General features: G+C 47.2%; 1 long non-coding RNA gene across 3 annotated transcripts in view; it reads left to right on the top strand.

Moving 5' to 3' along the window:
- Positions 1–23,972, top strand: part of LOC113600575 (uncharacterized) — a 238,784-nt gene that overhangs the window by 27,694 nt on the left and 187,118 nt on the right. For all 3 annotated transcript variants that reach the window (XR_008292568.1, XR_003421621.2, XR_008292567.1), the window contains exons 3-4: positions 20,644–20,820; positions 23,137–23,371. This is a non-coding gene — a long non-coding RNA (uncharacterized LOC113600575). The remainder of the gene's footprint in view (positions 1–20,643; positions 20,821–23,136; positions 23,372–23,972) is intronic.

Genomic DNA, 23,972 nt, shown 5'->3' with positions numbered 1-23,972 from the left:
GATTAAAGAGCCTAACTGGCTGTGAAGGGCGGAGCTGCGCCCTGACCCTGCCTGCCAGACCCTCAATGGCTGTTGTCTGGGGATTCCTCCACTTCTGTCACTCAGTCTGAACACTTCAGTCACCTGGACATCAGGGAGTCACCGGCAAGGTGTGCAAAGTGCTGTTCGGGAGGCACAGAGAAGGGTTAGTCATGGGATACCTGCTATTTCTGGGGACTCGGGAAAAGCTAACCCCTGAATCAGCCAGTGCTAGGGAGAGAGGCCTGCCTGTAGGGTGAGGGTCTGAGCGGTTCCTTTGCCCCGGCGGGGACTGGAGAGCCAGGAGGGCATGGCTGTGGAGTACAGAAGAAGGCGTGCAGGGTGGGGGGCCCTGGGTGGCTCCCTCAGTTAAGGTTAAGCATCAGACTTTAGCTCAGGTCACGATCTCATGGTTTGTGAATTCGGTTCATGAGTTCGAGCCTCACATGGAACTCTCTGCTGTCAGCATGGAGCCTGCTTCAGATCCTCTGTCTCCCTCTCTCTCTGTCCCTCCCCTACTCATGTGCTCTTACTCTCAAAAATAAACATTTTTTTAAAGGAGGAGTTTGGGGAACTCGCAGGAAAGGCCCTCTTTCTGGTGGATTTCTACTCCAGTCGTTGGGACTCCTGCTCCTGGGAACTTTCAGGAAGCAAAAAACTTTAAAAATCCGTCCTCTGAGACTCTCCGGAGGGGAAAGGGAATCTGATTAAGATGCTGAGGGGTGAAACAGAAGCATCTCGTGGTGGACATAACCCGGGGTTCAGTCAGCAGATCCCCGTCCAAGTCCTGTGTCTCCTCTGAGCGTGACCCTTGGGTGGGACTCAACCTCCTGCCAAGAGCTTCCTCATCTGTAACACGGGAGCATGACACAGCCTCTCTGACGAGGTGGTGGAGGGGACCGCACAAGGTCGTGTACCTGGGTGACTTTTGCAAACTGTGACTCACTGTAGGTACTTGAAATACAGTGCTGTTTGCTTGGGTTAAGCTTATTATACAACACTGGGACACAATAGAAGGCAGGCCCACGGGGGCTCAAATCTTGGCTGTGCCCCTTACTTCCCGGGCAAGTCACTTCCCTCTCTGTGCTTTCTTTTCCTAATCTTTAAAATGTGGAGAGCAATGGAACCCAACAAATACGGCTGCAGTGAAGATTTAATGAGATAACATGTACATACTAAGTCCTTACTGAGTGCTAGCGATGATATGACAAATATTTTAGAATAATTCATTATGCTACGAGGAGTCAGGCATGTAGCTGAGGAATGCCTTACATACCTAAATGGTATTTTATTTTATTAATTAAAACATTTTTTTAACATTTATTTATTTTTGAGAGGCAGAGAGAGACAGAACATGAGCTGGGGAGGGGCAGAAAGAGGGAGACAGAGACACAGAATCTGAAGCAGGCTCCAGGCTCCAAGCTGTCAGCAGAGAGCCCAATGCAGGGGTTGAACTCATGAACTGTGAAATCATGACCTGAGCCAAAGTCGGATGCTTCACCGACCGAGCCATCCAGGCGCCCCCTAAATGGTATTTTAAAATACTATTTTTGAGATATATCGTGATTTTTCTTACCATTGGTTTTATTAGTAGTAGGATTTTCAACATGGAAACTACAGGAATCTGTGCAGGTGTTTCTCGTTTTAGCCAGCAGATGGCACTCGTGTTGCGTTTAAATTCTGAAAAAGCTTAAAAAATACATACATATTCATATTTTCTATTTTTACCAGAAAGAGTGAGAAAAAAAAAATCTTAAGAAAGGCCATTGTCTGTGCCATGGGGAGATAATTAGGGTATGTAAAACAGCTGATACAGTAATTAATAAGAGCAGTGACTGGAGAGTCTTGAAAAGCTTTACTATAAAACTGCGGGAGGGTAATTGACCTCACCGACATCAGAAAAAACATCGCGAGCTCGCACACAGCAGGGAAAGGCTGTGTTCTTACTTCTGTGGATTTAGAACCAAACCAGGAAATCCTGGAGCTGCGCTTCTAAGCCACACCTGGGAAGGCTTTGAAGCAGTTAGTTCTGAGAAGACGGGATCTTCAGTGACTGTTTTCAACCAAATTCTAGGGCCAAGGCAATGATTGACACGTAGTAGATGCTCAGGAAACACGAACACCATAGCGCCAGCAGAGTCTCAACAGCAGGCGTCCGCTTTCTCATGGTAATCCCGGATAGACTTGGAAATTCTAGGGTCTTGTCTCCATTTGCTGGTGCAGCCCCGAGCATGGCCCTCCCCTTGCCTGGGTGTCACTGACTTAGGGGAAACGAGGTGGAAATAGGTATGTATCGTGACCCTATATGGATTCCACTGGACGCATCCTCCGTGTTGGGGGAAAATGGGTAAGCATGGACAGAAGCAGTCAAGTTCATGCCGTTAGGGTTGGAGAATCTGTGTAAGACTCCTGGGAAGGAAACGGCGACAGTGTTGGGGTTACATGGACATTGTCTGAATTCTGGGTCTGCCTGGACTTGCTGTGGAACTGTGAGTGGCTTCACCTTATGGCTCCTCCACTCTGATAGGGCAGTTGTCCCTTCATATTTGCTTGTATGGGTAATGGAATGATACGGTTCTCAAATGTTTTGTAGAAATAGAAGTATATTCTAGATGCTGAGTCTATTACATATGTTAGAGGTGGCCACTAAGAGCTATGGGAACACGTGCCTGGATTTTATTTCTAATCTACCCCTCATCTGGCTCCCTTTCCCCATCCATCTGGGCCCTCAAGAGCACAGGCCTTTTCTTCTAATCTTTCCAATATGGTGGCCCTGGAGACCCACTGCTCAGATTTTCTTCAAGAGACCCTGCCTTGGGAAGCACCGTTGACTGACAGCCTGCAGTCACCATCCCATGAGCACTGAGGCCCTGCTTCCTCCAGGCTGCTCCCAGCCAGTGACTGGGCCTGCCTCTGATGGTCTTAGCTCCCTGGTTGGCCATCTTGAGCTGCAGTTTGAGGCTTTTCCTCCCCACTCCTTCCTTTGCTGTCTCCCTTCGGAGGTTTCAGATGTGCCTCCCTGTCTGAAAACTCTACCAGGCTTCTCCATTCCTGACCCCTTGTGTCTTTCCCTGTAATGAACCTCTTGCACATTGAATCCCATTGTGGCATATGTCTCCTGCCAGATGACTGAGGGATTAAGTCCTGCTCTCTGTTTTGACCCATTCTCTGACCTTCAGAGCATGGGGTTGACTTTTCCTCTTTATGGGTTTGTACAAAGCCGGAAGGAAAGTTCCAAACAGCCACAATTTAAACAAAAGAGAATGACTACTTTAAACCAACAGGATAAGGTAACAGCAGGCTGTATGCATCACATTGGGGTCTATTAGCTTTTGCTTGGTTAGTCTAAAGTTTCTTTTTTAATGTGTATTTATTTATTTTGAGAGAGAGAGAGAGAGAGAGAGAGCGTGCATTTGCGTGTTCACCAGGTGGGGAGGGGCAGAGAAAGAGGAAGAGAGAGAATCCCAAGCAGTCTCTGTGCTATGAGCACAGAGCCAAATGCGGGGCTTGATCCCACAAACTATGAGATCACCACCTGAACTGAAATCAAGAGAGAAGCTCAACCGACTGAGCCACCTAGGTGCTTCTAGGCTATAGTTTCAAACCTCAAATCTTAATGGTTTACAGACCCAGAGGGGATAGTTCTCACTTACATTACAGGTCAGCTGACATCCACGTGTCTTCTTTATCCCAGGATCCAGGCAGAAGGAGCAGCCTCACTGGGGACATGCTGTTCTCTTGGAAGAGAAAAAAAGAACCAGAAAGTAGACGTTTCAAACCATGAATTGGCTTTAGAGGTTCTCCTGAGATTGGCATGTGTTACTGCCACTTGCATTGCACTGGCCAAAGTGAGTCATACAGCTAAGGCCTGATGACAATGGGCAGGGGCATATACTCCCTCACCCCCAGGGAGGTAGGGGACAAGGATGTATAATCCCCTTACCGTGAAGACAGTGAATAATTTGGAGCAATAACACAATATATACAGCTGATCTTCATTATTGACAGATCCTATATATGTGGATTCATCTGCTTGCTAGAATTCATTTTTAACCCCCAAAGCAATACTTCTGGCACTTTCAGTCATTTGTGGACATGCCCTGAGCAGCAAAAGCTTTGAGTTGCCCGATGCGTATCTTCCCAGCTGAGGTGGAACAGTGCTGCACTCTGCCTTCGTGTTTGAGCTCTGGCGCACAGGTGGGCAGAGGATGGAGGCAGGATGGAGCGGACAGGGCTCTGATACGGGCCGGTTGGACAGGGTTAAATCCCAGCTCTGGCCCCTGTTCGTGTGGAGGCCTCAGGCAAGTCACTGAACACTTCTGAACCTTGTTTTCTCAAAATAATTGAATCTGCCAGGATGAGTTGTTTTTAGGATTTAAGGTTATAATCTAGGTGGGGTGTGTGTGTGTGTGTGTGTGTGTGTGTGTGTTCCCTAAGAGCAGTGGTTTAGTATTTGCTACTTCAGTGTTTGCGATGACATTACAGCACATATCTATCATATAACTACCCTGAATAATGGGAAGCAAATGTATCTCAGCGTCATTGGGAACCCCCCCAAATAGCACCTCTCTTTACCACCCATGTTCTGAACCATCTGAAAAATCATAAAATGACGAAGATGTGGAGACTAAAATGCAACTTTTCTTATCCATGGCTAGTAGAAGCTCTACTGAGAGCCAGATGGGCTCGCTTACCCCCTGTCCATGGTTCCGTCTCCCCAGGGCACATCCGCAGAGCAGACACACTTTCTCAGGTCACTGATACCCATCTGTCTGGGTAGAGAAGGAGAAAGAGACCAGTGACCCTTTGAGGGATTAACTACTCCCCATTGAGAAATGTGGACCAATGGCCATACTGTTCATGGACCGGGAAACTCATTCCACCTTGGTGGGGAGATGTAAGCATCAAGGGTCTGGAAATATTTGGGGAAGAATGGCCCCTCATGGTCAGCAGATGGAGGGAAAAGGCATTCTTCTCGGACACATCAGAAGAAGACGCAGACCCAGCTGTGGGCTTAGTGGATGAGTTAGGATTTCCCTCCGTCACTGCTATGTGTTGACTGCTATTCTAGCTCTGGTCTTAACATGCAATCATAAAAGGGAAATCATTGTCTGGTAGCCTGTTGGAAAGGTGATGTGTGGCACCCCTGATCCGAGATGTCTGGCCAGGTTCTATTTATGGGTCATTTGTATACAATCTGCTTGCGTAGGGCTGCAAAAAAGAATCATTCCCCGGACAGTTTGAACTGGTGATGGAGTTGTTTCCCCAATGAGACAAAGTAAGGAGGACGGTGAGCCAGATGTGGGTTCAATCTTGAGCAGCAGGGAAAGCTGGAGTTGTCTGGTGCTGCTATAATCTTGGCTGATGTTATATGCAGGCAGGGAACTGAGGCGTTGAGATTGACAAGTGTCATCCGAGGAGCAAGGAGTTCAAAAGGAACAATTCATCTTTGTTCTTTATCTTTGGCTGAGAAATCTCCCTGGTAGCTTTTTAAGGCTAAGTACTAGGGCTGTTTCCCTGGTTACAAGGGCTCACTTACGAGGACAAAGGTGGGGTCCACAGGCCACCAATAGGTATTCAACATGGCAAGTTGCCGAGTGTGTGTGTATTAGTGTCTTCGGTGCTTTGTTAAAGCACCACAAAGTAGGTACCTTAAAACAGCAGAAAGTCATTCTCTCACAGTTCTGGCAGACGGAAGTCCGAAATCAAAGTGTGGGCTGGCTCATGCTCTCTCTGAAGACTTTAGGAGAGCATCCTTTTTTGCCTCTTTCCAGCTACTGGCGGCTTTCCAGCAGTCCTTGGCATTTCTTTGCCTGTGGATGCATCACTCTACTCTCTGCCTCCCTTTTCACATGCTCTTCTCCTCTGCATCTCTGTCCAAATTGCCTTCTTTTCATAAACACACCAATCATTGGCCTAAGGCCCACCCTAATTCCGCATGACCTCATCTTCACTTGATTACATCTACACAGACCCCATTTCCAAATAAGATCAGGCTCACAGGTTCATGGTGGATGTGAATTTAAGGGGAACACTGCTCAACACAGCGCAGTGCCTGTGTATGGATACGTGTGTGAAATCCATCCCGAACACACATTGCACACTTCCATTACTTTCTGCTTCCCCTGTGGCTGCCTTAACTCAGGCCCCGTGAACTCTCCAGTGCTTTACGATTTTATAAAATACTCTCCTATTCCTTATTTCATCTGGTCCTACCAATAACTCAAAAAAATGTATTTTCCCCCCAATTGTCAGAAAGGAACTAAGGCTCCGAGATGTTAAGTCACTTTCTGAAGATCACGTAGATAGCGTGAGGCGGGAAGAGGTCTGTCTGGTTCTGTGCTTTACCATGTGGCTGTCCATAACTTTTAGCTGTAAAAAGCAGCATGATTCTCCTAGTGTTTCCCAAACCTCTTTCCCTAACGAAGGAAAAGCCTTTCTTTTTTGCAGTTTAAAGTTGCCTGGCAATGTTCCCCTTACAGGGACTCATCCATCAACCAAAACTCCAACCGATCAAACATTATCAAGTGCCTACTATATTTGAAGCAGCATTGCTAGGGCCTGAGAATAGAGGGGTGGATAAAGTCTACAGTCGAGCAGTGAATGAGACAGATATGCAAACAAGTAACACAGATCAGGAGGTACTAACCAGCTATGCTGGTTATTCATGGAGAAAATGGAGGGTCAGGGATCTACTTTAGATTGGGATGGGTCAGTGAGAACTCTAGGAAGGTGATGTTGGAACAGAGATCTGAGGCATGAGCAGGTTTAGCCAGGTGAAGAAGGGGCATGGAATGTTCCAGGAAGGGCAAACTGCCAAGTTTGAAAGGAGCTTGGTGGGTTTGAGGGGATGAGGGGAAGTTGGTGTAGCTGACAGGGCAAGAAGGAATCAGGGAGACAGGTGAGGAGATCTCGCAGGTATGGCCCAGCGGTGATGGGGGCCTAGGTTTTGGCAAGCGAGATGGTAAGAAGGGGTGGGGTTTGAGAGAGATTTTGGAGAGGGAACCCGAGAGGTTAAGGTGCCATCCTGGCTTCCGACTTGCTGTAATGCATTTCCTCCCACCAGTGACTCACATTCCATGACTTATCGATGACTGATGACTCACATTCACGTCTCCAGGTGAGGAATGACAGGTGGCAGGTGGCATCAGGAAGGAGTGCCCTGCATCCTGAGTGATGAGGGAGCATAAGGCAAACCGACACCCTGCAGTGCCCCGCCCCCGCCACATGGGCTGTGTGTGGTTTTCCTCAGGCGCTCCTGCCCTGCCCAAGAACAAAGGAAAGGCAAAACCAATGGTTAACTGATAGAGATCGCAGTCACGCGGGACCTTGAGTCTCCCTCAGTTTACAAATGTCTTAGTAAATTACAGGAAACAGGCAATCTTATCAATAGCCTAGTTTCCATAAACCTATAGACTTCGATTCCCGGAGCCCTAACATCACCCTCCCCCGCATGGTGATGTGGGGAACAAAGGCAAGAAGGAAATGGCAGGTAAAGTCCAATTTCCTTCCATCCTGCAGCCCGTTGACAACTACTGGAGGCAGGCAGAGTAAAACATTCCTCCAAGAACTCCCCACTCTCTTAACCTAATGCTTTCCTAGAGAAAAAAACAAAACAAAACAATCTTAGCTTGACAATAGCTAGGCTTCCAGTATACTGTGAGCCCTCTTTGGCATACGAAAGTCCCTTCGGAAACCTCACCACCCCCAACTCCCCAACTAGGTAGTATATGATCAGTTACTCGTCGCAACCTCAGTGCCGCTCTTTCTGCACACGGTGGGGATGGGGGGGTGGGGGTGGGGGTCCTGTTCCCGTGCTTTAATCAAACCCCCTTTTGTACCAAAGACGTCTCAAGAATTCTTCCTTGGCCGTGGGCTCCAACCTCCCACCAACAACCCCAAAACCACATCACGGACCACCACTTTGGGGACCTGTTTGAGATCGTGCCACAGCCCTGCAATCTGCCCATGAGGGCGCTGTCCCTTTTCGCCACCAGACCTCACGGGGCTGCTATCAGATGAAACCAGCCCGAACCACAGCTACAAACCCAGCATGGTCCATCCCTGTTGCCCGTTCCTTTCTAAACACAGGCAGATCTTGGAAGATTGTTTTTTTTTTTTTGTTTTTTTTTTTACCATTTATTTATTTTTGAGACAGAGACAGAGCATGAACGGGGGAGGGTCAGAGAGAGGGAGACACAGAATCTGAAACAGGCTCCAGGCTCTGAGCTGTCAGCACAGAGCCCCACGGGGGGCTCGAACTCACGGACCGCGAGATCATGACCTGAGCTGAAGTCGGCCGCTCAACCGACTGAGCCACCCAGGCGCCCCTGGAAGATTGTTTTAATTCAGGTTGAAAATCTCCTGGATCCTGGTGAGAGAAAGAAAGTGCCGGAAATGAAGCCATTCATTTCTTAGCCATGCACCTCAGGGCACAGGCCATTTACCCCCGAGGGACTTTTTTGGGGGCCCTTAGGTCTGTCACTGGGTACCAGGCAGCAGAGGAAATTGTGGTTCCTTCTGACTGAGGGCAGTTTAGGCCGCTGCAGATAAGCGGGCACGGGAACCCAGACACTTACAGAAATGAAAGAAAGTGACTACAAGCACCTTTGAGGTTTAATATATACTTTCTTCTGCTGTCTTAATCCAAGAAGCCATGACGAGTAGCGTGTGTGTGTGTGTGTGTGTGTGTGTGTGTGTGTGGTGTTTATGTGTGCCTGAGTGTGTGTGCTTACGTGTGAATGGCGATGGGGACAGTGTGAGAAGCTGCTGTTTGTAGGGCTTTCCTTGACTAATTGTGTTGAGAATCAAATTCAAATACCATTTATTGAGCACCTACTATGCCCCAGAGGATGTGGGGAACAAAGGCAAAAAAGAAATGTAGATATAATTAAATTTCCTTATAACCCGCAGCCCATTGACAAGTACTTGAGGTCGCAGAGTGAAACATTCCTCCAGGAACTCCTAACCATTTTAATGTTAATGTTTTGCTAGAGGGAAAAACAACCTTAGCTTGACAATAGCTCAGCCCCCAGGACCCTGTGAGTCTTCTTTAGCTTATGAAAATCCTTTTGGAAACTTCCCCAGTCTTCACCTCCCCCAGCCCTGAACTATACAATCAATTGCTGTTTCACAATCCCAGGGCAGCTCTTTCTGCTTCGGGGTCCTGTCCCCGCGCTTCGATAAAACCACCCTTTTGCACTGAAGACGGCTCAAGAATTCTTATTTTGGCCATCAGCCCCGAACCCCCACACTTCAGACCACATCACCAGACACTGTGGGACATGCCCATGTTAAGTGATCATTTGGGTAGGAAATATGATTCCCATTTTACAGATGAAGGAAGTGAGGTTTAACGAGTTGAATGGGTTGCACCCTATGCTTACCTCTCTCATCGATGAGAGGTCACCGATGAGAAACTCTTCACGGCGTTTCCAGTCCTTGAGGGACCTACTACCTCTGTGTTCCCAGCATCTCTAACCCTGTGCATGGCACGCAGTGGGTGCTTGTTATTTTTTTCAGTATACTTTTTGCTGAAGTCGAACATATATAGAAAAGTGTGCAAATAAAGTATGCAGCTTGATGAATTTTCTCAAAGGAAACACACCCTGTGACCAGAATCAGGAAGCACAGACGTATTATTCCAGAAGTCTCCCTAATGCCCTGTTCCAATCACCACCCCCTCCCCTCATTCTCACCAATGGTAACCACAGTCCTGATTCTAACACTACAGCTTAGTTTGGCCTTTTCCTGCACCTCTGTGGATGAGGTCATATATACGTCCCCTATTATGGATGTTCATTTATTCTCACTGCTGTATAGCAAGCATTCCATTCTACAGCACAATTTATTTGTCCAATCTTCTGTAGGAAGACATTTAGTTGTTTATAGGTTTTGGTTATTATAAATAGGGCTGCTATAAATGTTCTGATATAGGTCGTTAGGTAAAAGTGCTCAGTAAATATTTGATGAAAGAATAATTACTTGCTGCATGAGAATTCACTCATTTTATAAAATATTTTATAAGTGAAGCCTCTAAATCTGTTATACAAAGGGAAGTTCATGGGAGTTTGAGGGAGATGTTGGGTATGCAGGAGAATTCCTGAGAAAGCAGTCCTTAAAGAACAAAGGAGGAGATGATACAAAAACCAGATCCCCAGAAAGACCTAGATGGCAAGGATGGGAGCAGGGCAAAATGCTAGTGGGAAGCTAAAGGCTTGAATGGCCAACAACACTTGGTCTTCATCTGAGAGGCAACAGGGAGTTGTGGATGGCTTTGGAGCTTGAGAGCATTGTTAGGTTTCTTTCCTCCCTCCTTCCTTCCTTCCTTCCTTCCTTCCTTCCTTCCTTCCTTCCTTCCTTCCTATTGAAATTAAGTTCTCCATGGTTGCCATGGTGAATTTGGGGAAAAACAACAACAACCAGGAATCAGGCAGTCAGGGTAAGAGGTTGCAGTTTAGTTCAGTTGTGTGTTAATGAAGTCGGTGGTGGTGTGGAAAAGACCTGGTGGGAGAAACCTTGAGACGAAAAAGGTGTCACACTAGTGAGAGGCCATATTTAAACATGGTGGCAAGGGTTTGAGCTTGTGACAGAATGCCTACAGGCCAGGTGGGCGAGCACATTCAGGGACGTGAGTGAGGAGGTACTGCCACCTACTGGCTTCTTTTTCCTCAGCGACATTCGACATCAGAGGAGAGGTCAGGTTCAATGGAGAAGGAGAATCCAAGGGAGAAATCAGGTATAAAATAGTGGATTCTGAAGAAAACACAAAGTATCACAAGTACCTGGAGAGGAGACTGTAAACCTCCAGAATAAATCCCGATTATTTTCAGTCGTTAGTTAAAACACTAGCTTCCTCTCTAACCTTTTCAATCTGTCATTTGTAGCTTTTTTAAGGTAAATCTCTTGGTTTCTTTCTACTCAGCCTATTTCAAGTGTGGGTGCCATCCGGTTTTCCTGCTGTGTCTGTTTTATTGTTTTTCTCAAATAATCAGCTTTTGGCTTTCTTTTCCTTCTGTCGTATGTTTGTTTCTGATTTATTAACTCCTCCTCTTGCCTTTGCTATGTATTTTCTTCTGTTTTCTTTGGTTTTTACTCTGTTGTCCTTTCCCTAAATATTTGCAAGCTGAGTTCATTGATTTCCAATCTTTCTTGTTTTCTAATATACTATTTAAAGCTATAATGCCCCTCTAAATGACATGTTTGGAAAACTCCACGTGTTTGATGTAGAGTGTTTTTATTATCATTTAGTTATAAATATTTTCTCATTTCCATTTGATTCCTTCTTTGATCTTTGAGATTTTTACAAGTCTATTTTTCTAACTTCTAACTATATTTTTTGTTTTGCTATTTTTCTTCAATAAACTGCACTGTGCTTGAAAAGATGGTCAGTATGATTGTTGCTCTGTTTATGTTGTTAGCAAACGCTGATGGTCACTCTCTAGGTCAGGGACCAGAGCACTATGGCGACCGCTGCGAGCCAAGTCCCGAGTGCTCCTGTTTTTATAAATAAAGTTTTATTGGAATACAGCCATGCCCGTTCATGTTTTATCTACATCTGCTTTTGAGCTACACCAGCAGAACTGAGTAGTTGCGACAAAGCTTCTATGGCCCATGAAACTTAAAATACATACTAGTTGGCCTTCTAAGAAAAGTTTGCCAACCCTTGTTCTAGAGTCATTGCTTTAGTAGAGTTGCAAAATCGTGATTCTATATTCCTTTTTTCCCCCAAGTTTACTTATTTTTGAGAGAGAGAGTGCACGTGGGGGACGGACAGAGAGAGAGGGGGACAGAGGATCCAAAGCGGGCTCTGCCCTGACAGCAGTGAGCCCGATGTGGGGCTCAAACTCATGAGCAGTGAGATCATGACCTGAGCCTGAGTCAGATGCTCGGCTGACTGAGTCACCCAGGCACCCCTATTCTATCTTCCTTTTTAAAATAATTCTAGTTCCATAACCTTTTCCCATTTATTACCTGAGATTCTTCCATAAGAAGAAATTTCCCTACCCAATTATTTGGTTGCCCTGAGGTATTGTTTCTACAGGAAAGGCAGGATAAATGTTTGATTTTCTTCCTTTCATTTACTAGCTTGAACAAATTAATTTATTTCCTTAAATATAACCATTTAAAAGTTACCATCATGATATATTTGATGTATTTCTCTCCATTGCACTTATTGGCTGGTCTATTTGCTATTATACTTTATGTGTTTTGAAAATGCAAATATCGTTTTTGTATTTTCCTCAGTTGTAGTGACTGTCACTACCTTTTACTGATGTGCAAATTGTCCCATTTTGAACAATGAGAGCCTCTTGGTGTGGGCTATTATATTTATATAATCCTTTTGACCTGACACATGTCATCTTTGATAACTTCTTTGCTCTCTGGTATAACAATATATTCCAGACTTATCTTACATGCTTCCTGCCCCAGACTCGATAACCATTTTTATTTTTACTGGAGGGTTTAGTCTATATTTATTTAGGTTATTGATATATTTGGATTTAATCCTATCACTTTATTTTGTGCTCTCTATTTGACATTTTTTATGCTTCTTCCCTTCATCCCTTTTCCTGTGTTTTAGTTACCTGAAGGTTTTTTTTTTTTTTCCCGGTCTCCTTTAATTTTAAACGACATCATAACACAAGTCTGATGTTAAACGATGTCTCTAAACTCCTCCTGAAAAACGCAAGGACCTTGGATTACTGTGTCCCTAGCATCCCTCCTTTGAACTCCCATGTTACTGTTGTCCGTTATTCGCATTCAACCTTGTTTTTATCCCAAATTAATTACTTGGGCTTAATCGAATAATTGATTTATCATTCACTTGCAGGTGCTGGCTTAGCTTTGCCCACTTTTCAGAAAGACCAGTTTCCTCGTTTACTACTCCTTCTGGAACCTAGTTTCTGACTTCAGTTTTCTTCCAGAGGAAACATGCATGTTTTCAACGAAAATTTGTTCGTGATAAGCTCGGGTTTGCCTCCCTTCCTGTAAAAAGTTGCTAGTTTGGCCTTAGGTCTCTGCCTCTCTCAGCCCCACTCCTTACTGCTTCCCAGTTCTGGGGGTCCCTCGGCATATGATGGCCAAGATATCGCCATGCTTCCTTTGCCTTTACAGCCAGCGATCCCAGAGCCCCAGGAACACCTACTTTTTGACTGTTTTCTCGACAGGGCTTTGATTTTCCTGGCAATGATCATGATCTTCTCTCTCAACTCATCGCTCAGCCTGAGGCTGAAATGTCCTGCTCCTCCAGGCAGAGGAGACCTGCCCTCCTGAAGCCCTGTGGACGGTGCCACCAGAACAACAATACTGAGAATGACAGAGATGTGAGTCTCCAAGGAGGTGCTGGGGCAACCACAGCGTCTGTCCCCCATGATTATCATATCAGAAATGGTTCACATTATGGGGCAACGCTTTTGTTCCATGTGCCTTTCCTAAAAGTATATTAATAGTTTAGTACTAATAGTTTAATACTAATAGTTTAGTATTTGGGTGAGATTTTGGACCCATAAAGAAGAACGACAGAGTGTGGATTCAGTGTCCATTCTGTTTAACCTCTCCAACCATCCATGCAACTAGAGAGCCCTGTGAGGCCTTGAGGCAGCCAGGTAGGAGTCTGCCTAAATATCCCTTCAGGAGAGAACGGCCCAGAGCAGTGCAGTCAGCTGCTGGTGGCGGGGCCCTCAGGACCCACTGCCTGAGCGAGGTGGGGCTCTGAGGGCTGCCATGACTGCCCAGGGCTGGACGCTTCTCCAGACCGTCTTTGTACAGGAGCTTCCCACTGGGCTGGGTGAAAAGTTCTGAGCTGTACTGCAGGGAAGCTCTCCCTACACAGTTTTCTTCCTTCTCCCCTCTCCCTTCCTAGATGTCAGACCAGCATCATGGTCTGGAGCCTTTATCTGCCTACTCCTGCTCCTTCTACCTTCCATGTACAACACCGTCCCCTCCACAGCTCTCTCACAGACAGCATCATCCCCTCTACAGGTCTATCATGCTGCTGACTCCCTGTCCACGTCGGTTTCTCAGAGGAGCTGAACGGACACAGGGCCTTTTTGGCCGCTGGCCACTTTCTTCCTTTTCTTTTTCTTCTCTTTCTGTTGAAAAATCCTTTCCCTCTCCCTCATTTTCCGATATCGCATCTACATAAAATGAAACAATAGGTCTTATGAGAAGACAAAAGAGCGACTCGACTGCTGCTCAAAAACTTCCTCTTGGAAACTGTAACAGTGTTTTCTAGAGAAACAGAACCAGTAGGCTGTGTGTGTGTGTGTGTGTGTGTGTGTGTGCGCAACATGCACACGTACATATGGACACACATACATTCTATTGTTTATTCACACAAAATATTCAGAGGAAGCCAGCAGGCTGGAGACCCGACCCAGGGATGGGTTGATGTTGCAGCCTGAGTTTGAAGGCAGTCTACTGGCAGAATTCCCACTTCCTTAGGGAATCTCAGTCTGTTCTCTCTTAAGGCCTTCAACTGATTGGATGAGGCCCACCCTAGGAGTGTGAGGTGCTTGACTCAAAGTCTACTGACTTAAATGTTAATCTTATCTAAAAAAATGCCTTCACAGCATTCAGACCGATATTTGGCCAGATGCCTGGATACCATTACCTAGCTAAGTCGACGCATAAAATTAACCATCACAGAGACCCTCTGGTCCGAGTTCTGCTTTCAAATAACTTGATAGTGAGCCTATAGACGGGTAGCTTTGTCTGCCCTGCTTATTACCCTTTGGTAGCTTCTGGGCTAGTATTATTTACCAAAGACAAGCTCGCAGCCATGCATTTCTAAGTCTTCCGACGATAAATGTTTTAGCCTTTATACTGTCCCTGTCGCAACTACTCAACTCTGCTGTGGTATATGAGAGTAGCCGTGGACGGTAGGTTAACAAGTGAGCGTGCTCCGTTCCCGTAAAACCCTACCGATGGAAATGGAAAGGTGAACTGTATGTAATTTTCACATGTGGTGAAATAGTATTCTTCCTTGGATTCCTCCCCTTGCCTCCCCTCTCTCCGCCATCTAAGGATGTCAAGAGCTTTCTTAGCTCGTAGGCCACGCAAAGCAGGTGGTGGGCAGGCCGGTTCGCCACCCTTACTCTATGCCATGGCGGTCTCCACGACGACATACCCGTCTCTACATCTTCTCGGCACGCCGCTTATTTCCAGATGCCAACTCAAGTATTTAACAAAACAACCTGTCTCGGTAGCTCAAGACAGCAGCTTCGTCTGCAAATGTGCATTTTCGCTGAGCCTTCTGAGAAGAATCTCTTCCTCAGAGAAGGCTATGATGGTAGAATTTCTTTTTGGGCCGTTGGCAGATTCTTTTGTGGGGAAGAAGGTTTCGGCGTAGCACCATAGCACCTTGGACATAAAGAGTGGTGCAACTAAAAGATGCCTTAGCTTATCTCTTTTTGCTGGAGCCACTTTCATTCACACATTCAACGCCCATTGAACAGGATAAGAGGCATACCCTTCTGCTCACGATGGGAAGTTTTGAGCATATGAGAGTCTTGCCTTTGGTGTTTTCTGAAACAAAGTTTCTGCCTTGGAACAGCCTTCCTGCTCCTCCAACCCTAGGAAATGCTTTTTATGCTTCCAAACTCAGGGAAGAAGTCAGTCCTTCAGCAATCCCCTGTCTTTTACCTCCTCCCAAGAGCACAAACTAGTTCTTCCTCTAAATTACCCCTGATCCCACCATCCCCCCCATTGCGGCACCTGTTTCATTGATTAACTATGAACCACACATACATTCCCCTATTTGTCTCTCCTACCAGACGCTTAGCATCTTGAGGAGCTGTCTTATTCATTTCTACATCCCAGAGCCTGATACATAGTAGGTGCTCAATAAACACGTGTTGAAATTATTTACTCATTCAACAGATATTTTTGAGCCCCTGCTATGTGCCAGGCACTGTTCTAAACAGTGAACAGAACAGACCAAATCTCTGCCTTCTAGATCTTCCACTGCAATGGGGTAGGAGATGGGAAACAGGCAGACCTGATAAGTGAGCAAATGGCATAGTATTTTATTTTATTTTTTTAATTTTTTTTTCAACGTTTTTATTTATTTTTGGGACAGAGAGAGACAGAGCATGAACGGGGGAGGGGCAGGGAGAGAGGGTGACACAGAATCGGAAACAGGCTCCAGGCTCCGAGCCGTCAGCCCAGAGCCCGACGCGGGGCTCGAACTCACGGACCGCGAGATCGTGACCTGGCTGAAGTCGGACGCTTAACCGACTGCACCACCCAGGCGCCGCAATGACATAGTATTTTAGAAGGTGGCAAGTACCATGGAGAAAAATAAACCAGGAAGAAGAGGCAGGAAGTGCCAGGGAGTTGGGGTGGGGTTGTCGTTATTGGCAGAATGATCAGCAAAGACTGAAAGGCCATGAAGAGAAAGCCACCTTGACCTTGCTATCTGGAGAAAGAAAGCCAGCGTTAAGGTCCTGAGGTAGGTGCTTGGAATGTGTTAGAAACAGCACAAAGGCCAGTGTAGCCAGAGCTGAGTGAGTGAGGGGAAGAAATACATTTTTTTTTAAGTTTATTTTTGAGAGAGAGAGAGAGACAGAGTGTGAATGGGGAAGAGGCAGAGAGAGAGAGAGAGGGAATCATGGAATCTGAAACAGGCTCCAGGCTCTGAGCTGCAAGCACAGAGCACAATGTGGGGCTCGAACTCCGAACGGTGAGATCATGACCTGAGCCGAAGTCGGAGGCTTTAACTGAATGAGTCACCCCGGTGCCCCAAGGGGAAGAAATACATTTTATTGCATAGATTTGAAAGATGAAGAGAACAGAGATGCCTTCCCGAGACATGGAGCTAAAAAGGGAAACTGAGGCTCAGAGACGTGAATAATTTTTTTCAGGATCATACAGTACAGCTGGTCAATGTCAGAGCTGGGGCCTGGGGCCGGACTCCGAACTTTGGCACAGGGGACATTGCAGAGCTCCGCCCATAGGGAGACCAGCACCCCAGCAACAGAGACAAAGGAGCACTCTGTCTTGCAGGGACCCCATCCTTAAGCCCTGTCTCAAATAATAGGAGAATAAGATTCAACCAGACACTGTGTCCAGGGAGAGGGTGGCAGGCAGGGCTTCATCGCTGCCCGCAATTTTGACGTTGCCCATATTTCTCTCACCGGGGATGTTTTCTTGCTCCGAAGCCTTTTAGCAGATGACAAGGTATCGCCCTGGGTGTGTTCCAGAACACAGGTCTTTGCTAAAGTGGTTAGACAGCCACTTCCGTTCAAAGCCAGGGACTGCCCCCGGGGATGAAACCGTTCGGAGAGCATTTTCTATTTGCAAAAACATTGCTCTGACATGTTATCAGGTACTTCTCTCAACAGATCAGGGAGATTGGAGAGCTTTCTCAGAGGTACCGGACATCCGGGAGAAAGACGAGGGCCAAGCGGGCTGCTGATTCAGGGCGGTCCTTCTCGTTGTGTGTGGACTTGTGATCATCCTCGTCTTTCTCCTCATTTTTGTCTCTGGCAAGAGATGAAAAAGCATAGGGCATGGCTCCTGCCTGCAGAAAATGTATCATCTAGTTGGGTCACAAGTTCATCGATTCACCCAGTTGCCTTCAACATCGCCTCCATTCTGTAAGCTTTCGTTGAGCACCTGCTATATTCCAGTTAATTATCAGAGGTCCAATAATGTGAGGAGAAGCCTTCACAGAGGAGAAAGACTTTATTTAGTTTTTTTAAAACCATTTTTTAAAGTATATTTATTTGTTGTGAGAGAGAGAGAGAGGGAGAGGGAGAGCACAAGCAGGTGAGGGGCAGAGAGAGAGGGAGAGAGAAAGAATCCCAAGCAGGTTCTGCACATTCAGCACAGAGCCTGCTGTGGGGCTTGAACCCATGCACAGTGAGATCATGAAACCAGGAGTTGGATGTTTAACCGACTGAGACACACAGGCGCCCCAACTTGGCTTAGTTTAAAGGATGGACAGGATTGTATATGGAAGGCAGACCAAAGGGGATGTTTTGTTCAGGCTGAGGGAATAACAAGTGCTAAGAGGATGAGGCAAGAAAGGGCATGCGTGTCCAGGGAGCCTGGTGTGGTTGAACACAGGAGATGCGGCTGGGGTGGGTGAAGGTGAGGGGCTCTGGGCAAGGTGGGCGTCGGATCCACACGCCATGCTAAGCTGAAAGGCACTTTTTCCTCTGGATGATTAGGAGCCGTGGAGCAACGTGATTAGATACGGTTTTCAGGAAGACCACTCTGGTTGTAGCACAGGGAGCAGGCAGAGAGGAGGGGCAAACCAGAGTGGTCCCTCTGGAAACAGCAGGGAGCAAGATGCATGGGTTTACTATGCTGGGGTCACAGACCCGGACGCACAGCCTGAGAACAGGGTGCCAGGAGACAAGGTCGGCAGGGGCGGAGCTGGCACGGACCTGGAAGCAGCTTCAGTCTCATGAAGCAGACGAATGGATTGCATCTGTCTAACTCTGGGCCGCGGGATTAGGAATCTCGCTCGCTCAGATTTGTAATATATATTCTCCAGTGTCGCGTTTTTCTTTTTATCAGTGAAAAGATTATGTATTGATTTTCTACAAGTTATTTCTCAATTAATTCAGAACTGGGCAGGGAAGAGAGTATTACTATTGGCCCTTCTCAAAGAGTCAGAAGAACAACCTTGCTCCTGGCCCTGACATTATCGAGCCATTGAATGAATTCCAGCAACCACGTGCCTCCGGATTACTCGATATGTGAGCAAGATTAAGCCCTGTTCATTTAATTCAGCGGTGTCCATCAGGCTTTCTGATAAAGTGAGTGAATGTATTCCCAGTTGATAGAGGAAGGTCATGACGCCATTAAATCTAGACCCACAGAGAGGATGGGGCTGAGGGTTGGGGTTTGGGAGCCCCCGGTGTTTCGATGAGAGTGGAATTCATGACTAGGTGTTATGGGAGCACAGAGGGTCATGTAACCAACACGGGGTAGGGGTGGGAATCAAAAGAGGCTTCCTGGAGGAATGGTCATCTAAGCCATCTTGAAGGATGAGAAGAGAACAAATATGTTGGATTAAGAGTGAGGATCTGGTGGGGTTGGATGGGGTTGGGTAGGCTATGGTGGAGGGGGCAGGGCAGTGGCGAGTGGGAAGGAATGGAACCAGTCACAGCACACGTGCATGTTGGTGTTGCTTATCAGCAGCAATTTCAGTGAAAACCAATAAGGATAGGGAGGTAGGTGGGGGCCAGATAATAAAGGGACTTTTCAATGCCATTGAAATTATCAGATGAGCAATGCTAGACCTTGGATGATACCCCGATAAAGGAGACAGAACCAAAAGAGGTGATTTCAGAGGAACTTTTGGGCAGTGCAGGCTGTGATAACCATTTGGATGATGGGATGGAGGGTGAGCTGTGGCCTGAGGCGGTTTCTAGATTTCAGGGGGCAGCATGGTATGGCAGATGCGGTTAGCCTCTGTGACAATATTGGGGCCTCACATCTTCCTAGCTAAGAGTGCCTTCATAGTGCCTGGTGCATCCTGCAGTGTGGACGGGGCGGCTCTGTCACTGGGTTCTGGGTCCGCCCAGCGCTCTGGGAAGCATGATGCTTTTCCTGACAAAAAGGCAAAGTGCAACAGACACTGCTTCCCGCTTCCCTCTTTCTTATGGCCTTGTATTCAGTAGCGTCATGAAACCTTGGAGTGATAAGAGGGAGAAAAAGTCAAGAGAACAGCCCTGCTGCTCACCTTGACATTATCGAGTTATTGAATAAATGCCAGCAACCACTTACTTCTACATTACTTGATAGGTGAGCAAGATAAAGCCCTGTTTGTTTAATTCAGGGGTGCACATCAGGCTTCCTGATAAGTCGAGTGAATGCATTCTTCACTGATACAGGAAGGCGGCTGCAGTAGAAATCTTCCAGACTTCAGTTTTGAATCTGCCAGGAGGCAACACGACATTGTGATCAGAGCACATGAACTGTGGCACCAACACGCCTGAACAGGAGTTCGGACACCCCCGAGCAGGCTCACAGCCCCCGTTGTAGAGTGGAGACAGCAGTAATCTACATTAGCGTGCTGCTTGGCACAGTGGTGGTGGGGACATGAAGCTCCGGGTCCCATTTCTTTTTCTAATGTTACTTATTTTTGAGAGAGAGAGCCTGGGCCAGGGAGGGCCAGATAAAGAGGGAGAATCCGATGCAGGCTCCACGCTGAAGGCACAGACCCTGACGTTGGGCTCAAACTGACAAAGCGTGAGATCATGACCTGAGCCGAAATCAAGAGTCAGACACTTAACGAACTGAGCCACCCAGGCGCCCCTACATCTCCTAGTTCTTTATAAGAAACAAGGTTTGCTTTCTACAGCCTCAGGCAGAACACTTTCAGTGACAGGCTTGGAGTCTCAAATTCAAGCTTCAGCCCTGCCACCGGTAATCTGTTTCATCGTGTGTAAGTCTCCTCTCCTCTCAGGGCCTCAGTTTCCCTTTTCGTGAACCGAGAGACTTGACCTAGGACGTGACTTCTGAAGCTTCTCCTGGTCTGAGCTGGGTTGCTTCTCTTTAGGTGGGTTTCAAATTCTACTGCAGTAGTTTTCCTTCTCGCCAGAAGGTGGTGCTATTGAGTCCTTCGTGCTCCCGCACTCCCGCTTATCCGCGGTTTCCCTTCCCCAGGTTCCGCTTTCCCTGTCCGTCACCGGTGGGCAGCAACCTCCCGGAAGCGGATGAGCCTCCCTCCCACCAGTCACTGGAAGATCAGTGGTAGCCCCACCCCCCGACCCAGCCGGAGTCACCCCCCTGGCTTCCTCTCGCCACACAGTCATTTTATCATCTCAAGTCGGCCCGAGGAGGGTGAGTACAAGACGATAAGATTTTGAAGGAGAGAGAGCGACCACGTTCCCGTAACTTTTATTGCGGCAGGTTGTTATAATGGTTTCTATTTTATTATCAGTTATTGCTGTTCATCTCTTACTGTCCCTAATTCATTAATTAAACCTCAAAATACGTATAGGTACATACGTATGCCAAATAGGTACGTATGTTTAAGGGAAAAGCAGTCTATAGAAGATTTGGTTGGTACTGTCTGCAATTTCAGGCGTCGGGCGGGGGTCTTGGAACACATTCCCCCCGCGGATAAGAGGGGAGTGACTGTATTGTAATTGCTTCAAGCGCTGGGAGACCCAAGCTGGCCTTCCTTTGATGCTCGGAGTGTGAACTTTGGGTTGCAGGGGCCTCTGTCGGTCCCGGCTGTTCTTTGCCCACTTTCCAGCCCCGCGACCCAGGCCTCAGCCTGGTTCGGTTCTGTTCAGGTCTCGAAGTACTGGTCAGTACCGCTCTAGTTTTTCTAGTTCAGGACCACAGAAGTGACAGTAGGAGCCTTTGGGCCATTTCAGGATGTGGGGGGGGGGGGCAGAGGTCTGAGGGTTGGCCCCAAGACCGGCTGGTGCAGCTTATACCTGAGTCTGGCCTGGCTGAAGGCCTGGGCGGAAACAGCGTGTTTGGTTTGACCAGGACTCACAAGACCACCTCTGACCCCTTGCCTCAGACCCGCCATGCCCCTGAAGTCCTTCCAACCCCTGCTTGCTGGAGCTACTCCTCATTACTGGAACTCTCCAGATCCAACCAGAAGCATCAGGCTTTAGGTGTGGCCAAGGATCCTGGCCCCACCTGAATTTCAGTGGGGTTGAGGGTGAAGACACTGACCTGTCTCAACTCCTTGTACCCAGGAGCGAGCCCCAGGTCTTGTGCTGTCAACGACAACCAGAGGGGTGACCCTTGAGGGTATGGACCGTCACCATCAATAGCAATAAATGCCGCTTTTTCTCAGACACAGAACACTGATAAGGATGGAACTTGCCCACAAAGGCAAAGGCGTATGAACAGTTTCCATCAGGTCAGGAAGTGCCTCCCGCTCAGGTCCCAGCTCCTAGGTGTGCCTGTCCCTGGGACCCACCAGCCTCTCTCTCCTTCGGGAGCTGCCCCCACGCACTCCATCCCCTGCCTCGTGGGTACCGTCTTCTCCGTTCAAGCCCCGTCTTCTCCGGTCAAGCCTCGTGGGTACTGTCTTCTCCGCTCAAGCCCCGTGAGGAGCCTAACACGGTCAAACCAACCTGTGCTTCCTTGCTCTCAGCTAGGACAAATCACAGGGTTTGGGGTTTCAGGGTTTTGCAGTGGGTCACTAAGGAGAACCAGACAGCCGATGCCTTCAAGGCAGCAAACAAGGCAGAGTGGAAAGAAGATAAGCTCTAGAAATACAGAGCCTGGATGAGGTTCCCAGGTCTATCAGCACTGCCTAGTGTAATAGCACCTGCGAGCCATTTAATTGCTCTCTGTATACATACAGAGATATGTGTGTGTGTGTGTGTGTGTGCATGCGTATGTATACGCAAAAAACAAATGGGTGCTTGGCTTCAGCTCGTGATCGTTTGTTGAACGTATATTGTTTTATATCCGGTCACTGGTATGTTTATTGCACTTTGGGGAATATAGGGTAATTAGTAACTTTCCTCTTGAAAGGACCCTTTTGTGGTCAGTGATTTCCTGGGTTCTGGTCACATTTTGGGGGGATTTAGCTTTAATTGCCTCAGTTTGGTCAATCTCTTTAAAAAAGAACCAATATTTCCCCAATTCTGGGACAATAGTTACTTTTTCATTGTGCAATACCTACGTCCGCCACTTAAGAACATTTTGGGGTACCGACCTTCTGACCATGGCGAAGCAGTAACAACAACAAGAGAATGTTCTCAGGTCTTAGGGTCTCAGGTAATTCTGCAAATCTTTCTTTTCCTTACTCCATGGAAATGGGTACCTGTTGTACCTCCCTCTATGAAAAGCCTGAGCAGCAGTCATTTTACTCAGAAATCACCGATCGATGATTTGAATGATGGCAGGTAGAATTATTTTGGTTTTCAACTAACAACACTACTACTGGTAATGTTTTTTATATGTGTAATATTTTTTATTTTTAAAGTGATTTCCTATGTATTATCTTACTGTGATTCCCCAAAGTCCAGGAATATGAATATTGAAGATGATTTATCAACATTTCTTAGATAAGAAACCCAGAGCCTTGAGAGGTTATGTAATCATTGTAAGCATTTCTATCAATCACATACCTGTTGAGCACATCGACCTTATGAGGAAGGCGTTATTGTAACTGTTTTTCAGGTAAAGCAGCTGAGCTCAAGAGAGGTTTGAATAACTTGTTCTAGACCACACATGACCTACTAAGAAGAACCAGGATCCACACATTTGTGTATAAAGTCTCATAGTGTTTGTTTGTGCCCTGACAGCACGATGCTCCTCCCCTAAGAGTGGTGGCCGTGGGGGAAAGGCACTGGCCTGGGAGTCAGGAAGCCTCTGGTCCTGCCTGCGTCTGCCCGTAACCTATGAGTCATCTTGGGTAAGTCGTTTTCCTCCTCTTCCCTTCAGCTTCGTCGTATGAAGCGTGGAGTGTGGAAATGAGGCACGTGCTACCTCTGGACTCTGGCCTATTTGACTCCCTGGGTTACAAAGCTGGGGTGATTACCAAGCTGCCCAAACATGGGCACCAAATATCTCCCCTTCTTAGCTCTTGTCCATGTCTTTCGTGTGTGAATGAGGATTTCCCTCCAGGAAGAGTTCACTGGTATAGGCACAGCTGCGGTGCCTATAGGCAGGACCATGAGCCACAGCCTACCTCATCCCTGCGGCATGGGAAGATGTAGGAGTTTCACATAAGCCAAGTGTTGCCACAGGGGAATAGCCAAGCATGGTCTGCTGGGCTATCTTGGGATTCCCCCGAAGCAGAGCCTACGGCAAGGGCTCACATGCACTGGGGTCCCCCTGAAACAGAACCTACAGCAAGGGCTCATATGCAGGTCATTTATTTGGGGAAGTAATCTGGAGATCAAGAGTGGAGGGGCTGGGAAAAAGCATGTAGAGGGAGGGGAAGCCAGTCCTAAGGGTGCATTCTCGAAGCGGTTACTGCTGTGGACAAATGGATCTTGATCCTGCGGGCTCTT

Source organism: Acinonyx jubatus, chromosome F2 (assembly GCF_027475565.1).
Source record: "Acinonyx jubatus isolate Ajub_Pintada_27869175 chromosome F2, VMU_Ajub_asm_v1.0, whole genome shotgun sequence".
NCBI classification, from domain to species: Eukaryota; Metazoa; Chordata; class Mammalia; order Carnivora; family Felidae; genus Acinonyx; species Acinonyx jubatus.
This window is presented reverse-complemented; position numbering and strand designations above follow the sequence as displayed.